Here is a 6,023-nt window from a genome sequence, read left to right as displayed (position 1 = left end):
TTAGTGCGTATTTGTTATCACTCAACTCTTTATAATCCCTCAACTCTTTATAATGCTCTGAACACAATTTACTGAGCTCTTCAAATTTTCTAACCTGTGTGTCTTGTTGCTTTTATCAGCAAATACGAATCGTGTTCACAATCTATTATATAACTCTGCTCGAGTCCAAATTCTGTAGCATGTGTGTTTGTTGAATACGAAACTATTACATCATTCTTCTCTTCACCATTTTTCTTTTCACTTCCATCATTGTCAATTCCACTTTCACCATTTATCTTTTCACTTCCATCATTGTCAGTTCCACTCTCACTATTTTTTTTATCACTTCTATTTTTCTTCTCACCTATCTTTTTTTTTTCTTTTTAAACTTGCTCGCACTTTTCTCGTCAATTATCTTTTGAGACTTGCTCGCACTTTCCATATCAATTACGATATTTTGATTATGAGCCACTATTTTCTCAGCTTCCTCCATCAAAGCTTTCGCCCTTTGCTTGTAAACATCATTGCCGACTTTGTTGTAGCAGTCAATGGCTTTCTTATAATCTTCTATTAATTCATAATATTCCGTAAACAAATAATAGATACATAAGTTCAGAGTTAATTTCTAACTGAATCAGTATTTCTGATAAAATAATGTTTCATTAATTCAAAATAGAGCTTCATGTTTAGATGTGAATTTAAAATATAAGACTAGTAATCTCAAGAGTTCCATAAATTTAAATGGTGAATTGTAGGCAACATAGAATAATTCATGAGTGAAAGTTTATTTTTCAAAATCAAATTTAAATTATAAAATTCTTATCTTTTGTTTTTAGGAGATCTTTTGGAAATAATTTTAAGGTAGATGAGCTTTTTAAAAGCTTATAAGAGTTCTTAGAGCCAAACACTCTTTAGAAGCTTATAAGCTAATTCTTTTTAAGGAGCTTATAAGCTCTCAGTCAAATATGTTCTAATACTATTTTATTTTTTACTTCTGCATTTTAAATTTAAAAGTAATTACATAAAAAACAAAAAGAAAATAAACTTGCCACAATCTAAAGACTATGAATGCATACTTTTGCCAACCTCTGTTTTCCAGCCAATTGAAGCTTTGTTTTATCCAGTGGGCAATTTCCGTCTTTGCTGTATGCTGGGCATTGCCAAAAATCTGCAATTTTGGCTCCAAAATGTGGAGCCCAAATTCAAATTCGCTGAATGATTTAAACTGCGCATTACAAGTAGAGAGTAAAGCTATGAGAAGTGAAGAAGATGAAAGAACGCTTAAAACTGAAGAACCGCAGAAGAAACAAAGAACTAGAAGGGAAAAAAAAGTGCGGCACTAATGGAATGGATGTCTAGGGTTTCTCTTTTTTTTTCTTTTTATATTGTTTTTGTGCTTTTGTTTAAGAGACTAAATTCATAGTATTTAGTTTGGCCCATTAGTTTGCTCACATTAAACTTTTTATATTGTTTTTAATTAGTGGGCTTCAGACTTTAAGTTAAGTAGTGTAGTATTATTGGGCTTGCAATAATTTATCTATAATTTAAATAAAGCCCAAAATAAAAGTTTATTAACTACCATCATTATATCTAGTTATATCTATGAGAAATTATAGAAAAAAAATTTACGATTAATAATTACTACATAGTTATATATATATATATATAATTATATTTGAAGTCCAATGTGATTAATACACTTATGTTTCAAACTAAATTTTAACACTAAAAATATACAACAATTTTTGTATAAAAGCTTTATTGGATTAAATTAATTAATATGAAATTAAAGTAGTACTTTTCTAAAACATTATAATTATAAATATAAAAAGAGACAATTATTATTTAAAAAAAACAAATATTTTCATGAGTGAAATAAAGAAATTAGGCCCAGATTGATAGCATTGTTATGGTTGTATTACTTCCTTTTATGGGCTAAAATTCCATTTTGACAGCCAAGTAAAATAATCAAGGAAGCCCATGTAAAAGGCTAAGCCCGGGGCTAAATCACCGTTTCACCAAGGAAAAACAACCGAGCCTCCCTGGTTAGCTAAGCTGGAGTTCCAAGTTTAATTTCTTTCACAAAATTGCCCCCAATTCATCTCTCTCTCTCTCGTACTCGTTTATTCTTCCTCTCTCTCTCTCTGGAGAATCACGCACACAACACCAAGTCAGAATCACTCACTCCCCCTGGTTAGCTAAGCTGGAGTTCCAAGTTTAATTTTCTTTCACAAAATTGCCCCAAATTCACCTCTATCTCTCTCTCGTACTCATTTATTCTTCCTCTCTCTCTGGAGAATCACGCACACAACACCAAGTCAAAATCACTCACATGCACAGGCGGCACCGCCCTCTTCCCAGCGAGAGCAACCACCAGTCGTCCCTTCTCCCTCGACTTCCCTCTCTCTCTCTCTCTCTCTCTCTCTCTTTCTCTCGCGTCTTTTACAGGTCGATGGAGCTCCCTGCGCTGCCTTCTTTCTTGCCTCCCTCTAAACCCCTAGTCCCCAATGTCCAACTCCACTCCGGCGAGCAGCAGCGAAAGTCGCCACAAACAGGAGTCGAATTTGGGGAAATTGGCAAGAAAACCTCAACTTTAAAGAAGTAGCGAATGTATGAAAAATTCGATCTTTTTGGTGGGATTTGGATTTAAGCTTCGTTGTGGTGGTGGTGGTGGTGGTGGTGGTGCTAGTGATCTTCTTCTTCTTCCACCATAGAAGGTAGTAGAGCTCTGCAATTAGGGCTAGGAGGAGGCTGTCGAAGACGATGCATAATCCGAGGCCTAATCCGCTTATGGGTTTCATTTTTTTGTTTTTTTGCTTTTGGTTGATAATTTGTTTGGAGATGATGGTGGCTATGTGAGATTGAATGCTTTCATTTGTTGTTTAACGGGAAGGAGATGGATTTGTTGTTTTTTGAGTCAAAAAATGGAGAAATCGTGAAGAAAGGTGAGAGAAGGGAGGGGGAGGGGAAGAGCGGCGCTGTGGCAGACTTCTAGCTACCAAAAGTGTTTTATTCTTTAATTTAAAATTTTCAATTAATTTAATACTAGAAGGTTAAAATAGTAATTTCAGTATTTAATCTAAATTTTAAACTATACTATCAAACTATCTAGATTTTAATCTTCATCTATCAAACACTAAAATATATTATTAATCTCACCCAATTCATATTATAATTGCGTGAAAATACACAAACTTTGCCAAAAATCCATATTTGACGCGAAGTTAGGATTTTACATTTTAATACACCAACTTTCGTTGTTGTCCAAATTTGACACGACTTAATTCTTAAAAATTCAAAAAACAACCCCTTTTTGTAAATAATTATACAAAGACCCACTTATGTTATTATTTGGGACATTTAAACCAAAACAAGACATTTCCTTATAATGTTTTCTTTTAATCTTTGATCCGCGCCTAAAATGGTTTAAAAGAAAACATTATAAGGAAATATCTTGTTTTGGTTTAAATGTCTCAAATTATAACATAAGTGGGTCTTTGTATAATTATTTACAAAAAGGGATTGTTTTTTGAATTTTTAAGAATTAAGTCGTGTCAAATTTGGACAACAACGACAGTTGGTGTATTAAAATGTAAAATCCTAACTTTGCGTCAAATATGGATTTTTGGCAAAGTTTGTGTATTTAGGTGCAATTTTCCCTTATATTAACTAGGTTTTATTTATCAATCTTTATCTCAACTTAGATATCAAACATGGCCTTAGGGTCTTGTGTGAGAGATGTCCAAGATGGTTCTAAAGAAATAGAGAAATATTTTGGGTTTTTGGAATAATTTGCTCTGTAATTGTAAATATTTGGGACCTAACCACAACCCAAAACACAACAAGCAATTACTTGGCTAATTACACAGAGTGAGTAATTACGAGTTATTATCAAATGGCTATTGAAATGAAACTTAGCTAGAAAATTATACTAAATTTCCCAATCCAAGAAAATCTTCAAAATCACAAAATCATGGGAAAGGTAGAAATTACAAGATGAAACATCAGGAGATTTTCTTTCATACCTTCAAAATCAGACGACAGCAGAAATTCGAATAGCTAGGGTTATCGACGAAGGCAGGGGCAGCGTCGCAGGTTTCCGGGTCGCGGCGGCGAGAAGGTATCGTGCCTGCCGCCATTGTCCTCGAGGGCTGCGCGTAGGCGGCAGACGAGCGCGTCGAGGCTGCGGCGGCAATCAATTAGGGAGTGAAGGGGGTCACGATTTTGGGTGTAAATAATTTCATGCTTTAGGTTTTTTTAATTAGCAAATTGAATAAAATTGAGATAGCAAACCTCGGGTAGAAAATCGAGAGGTAGAAAGGCCGCAAATTACAGGTGGAAGGCGTGGAGATGGTGACCGCGGCGGCGGCGTGGCGACGGAGGCGGCGCTGCATGTGCGGCCTCGCCGTGCGCGGTGAGTGATAGAAGGGGAAGAACAGGGAGCGAGAGGCGAAAGGGGAGATGCCGGTGGTCGCGGTGGCCGAGGGCGGCGCCCTTCGCCGGAGCAGAAGGCGGTGGGGGATGTTGTGCGTGTTTGTCAGATTGAGAGAGAGGAGTCCGATTTTCTTTGAGAGAGATAGTGTCCGATTGTTTTTTGTTTTGGGAAATAGGATATCAATTGTTGTACATGACAGAGATGGTGTGTTTTAACTTTGGGCTTCATTTTAATGGTTAGATTGGGTTTTATTTAATAAAGTTGGGCTATTTTTTTTTTTCTTTTTTCGATACATATGAAAAGAAAAATGTTGATGAAGAAAAAAAAATTGTTTGTGAAATGTAATTAATTTTATAAAATGTTAGATATTGGTTTGTGTAAGTTTGAGCTTCTTTTTATTTAAATAAATAATTTTGACTTTAAATTTTTATTATTATCAATGCTTTCAAGATATTTAATCCAATTAAAGATTAAAAAAAAATTATCATATCAAATATTGGTTGTTGATTCCTAAAAAGAAAATAGATAAATATTAAATTGATCAAATTCTTAAGGAAAGGTTGAATCTAAACACAAAAATAAAAATATAATAATGTTAGCCACTATTATTTAAAATGCTTTTTCATAAATATATCTATATATGTATGTATATTTAATATTAAAAAAATCTATGTTTATATATTGATTATTCGTGTATACAAGCAAAGAATTTTTCTCCAAAAGCAACATCCAAAAATCTATTGGGTAATACCCATTTTGTTGTTTAATACATTGTAACTGTTAATACCCATTAATGATTTTATGAATTAAATTGTAAATGAATTTCATATTGACGAACTTTTGTTATTTTGATTGTAAATTTATTTTTATAACTATAGTAACTCACGCTGGTCACTTCTAAAAATTATAGAGAAAAAAATACTAATTATTGCATAGATTGTATTATGAGATATCTCAATGAGCTAAATAACTTATTCATTTATAAAAATGTACGAATTATTTTTATAATCAATTGATCTTAGTTTTAAATAAATATCACTATGTGACCTCATTGTGAAAGTATGTTCCGTCAACTGACCAACATCGAGAGTCACTTGACGGTGTCGCATAGTACTATGCATATAATTGAAAAAGAATATACATAAAGGTAAACATAAATAGAAATGTCAATCGGGGCAATTCATGGGGTTTCGGGCTAGCCATATCGGGTTACGGGTTATTCGAGTGCAGGCTAATCGGGTTGAAGTTTTTTTCTGGTTAGAAATTTCTAATCCTAACTCTAAATGTTCTGGTTTCGGGCTAGCTCATCGGGCTAATCGGGTTCAAAATTTTATTTTAAAAGGGAAAAGGTGCAGATAAGCCCTCCTAGGTGTAGCCCTTATAGCGTGTACCTCCCCATTCTCACTGTCTGTGCAACTAAACCCCCCAACTCAAGAAAAAGGGTGCAAATACCTCCCTCGCCCTAACCTCCGTTTTCTCATCGTTAGTCAGCATTATTATCTTAACTAAATTTTCTGTGGGGCCCACCTTCTTCACCTTCTTGAATACAGCCAACTCAAGAAAAAGGGTGAATAATGCCTCCGAGAGAATTGAGCCACACAAATGATTA

General features: G+C 34.3%; 1 long non-coding RNA gene across 1 annotated transcript; it reads right to left on the bottom strand.

The window, feature by feature from the left end:
* Positions 1–945: 945 nt before the first annotated feature.
* LOC131006646 (uncharacterized) lies at positions 946–4,621 on the bottom strand. The gene is made up of 3 exons (XR_009095666.1): positions 4,273–4,621; positions 4,005–4,162; positions 946–1,204 (listed from the first exon to the last, which is right to left on the bottom strand). It is a non-coding gene; the product is annotated as an uncharacterized LOC131006646 (long non-coding RNA).
* Between the last annotated feature and the right edge of the window lie 1,402 nt (positions 4,622–6,023).

The sequence above is a fragment of the Salvia miltiorrhiza genome, chromosome 1 (assembly GCF_028751815.1).
Source record: "Salvia miltiorrhiza cultivar Shanhuang (shh) chromosome 1, IMPLAD_Smil_shh, whole genome shotgun sequence".
Classification (NCBI taxonomy): Eukaryota; Viridiplantae; Streptophyta; class Magnoliopsida; order Lamiales; family Lamiaceae; genus Salvia; species Salvia miltiorrhiza.
This window is presented reverse-complemented; position numbering and strand designations above follow the sequence as displayed.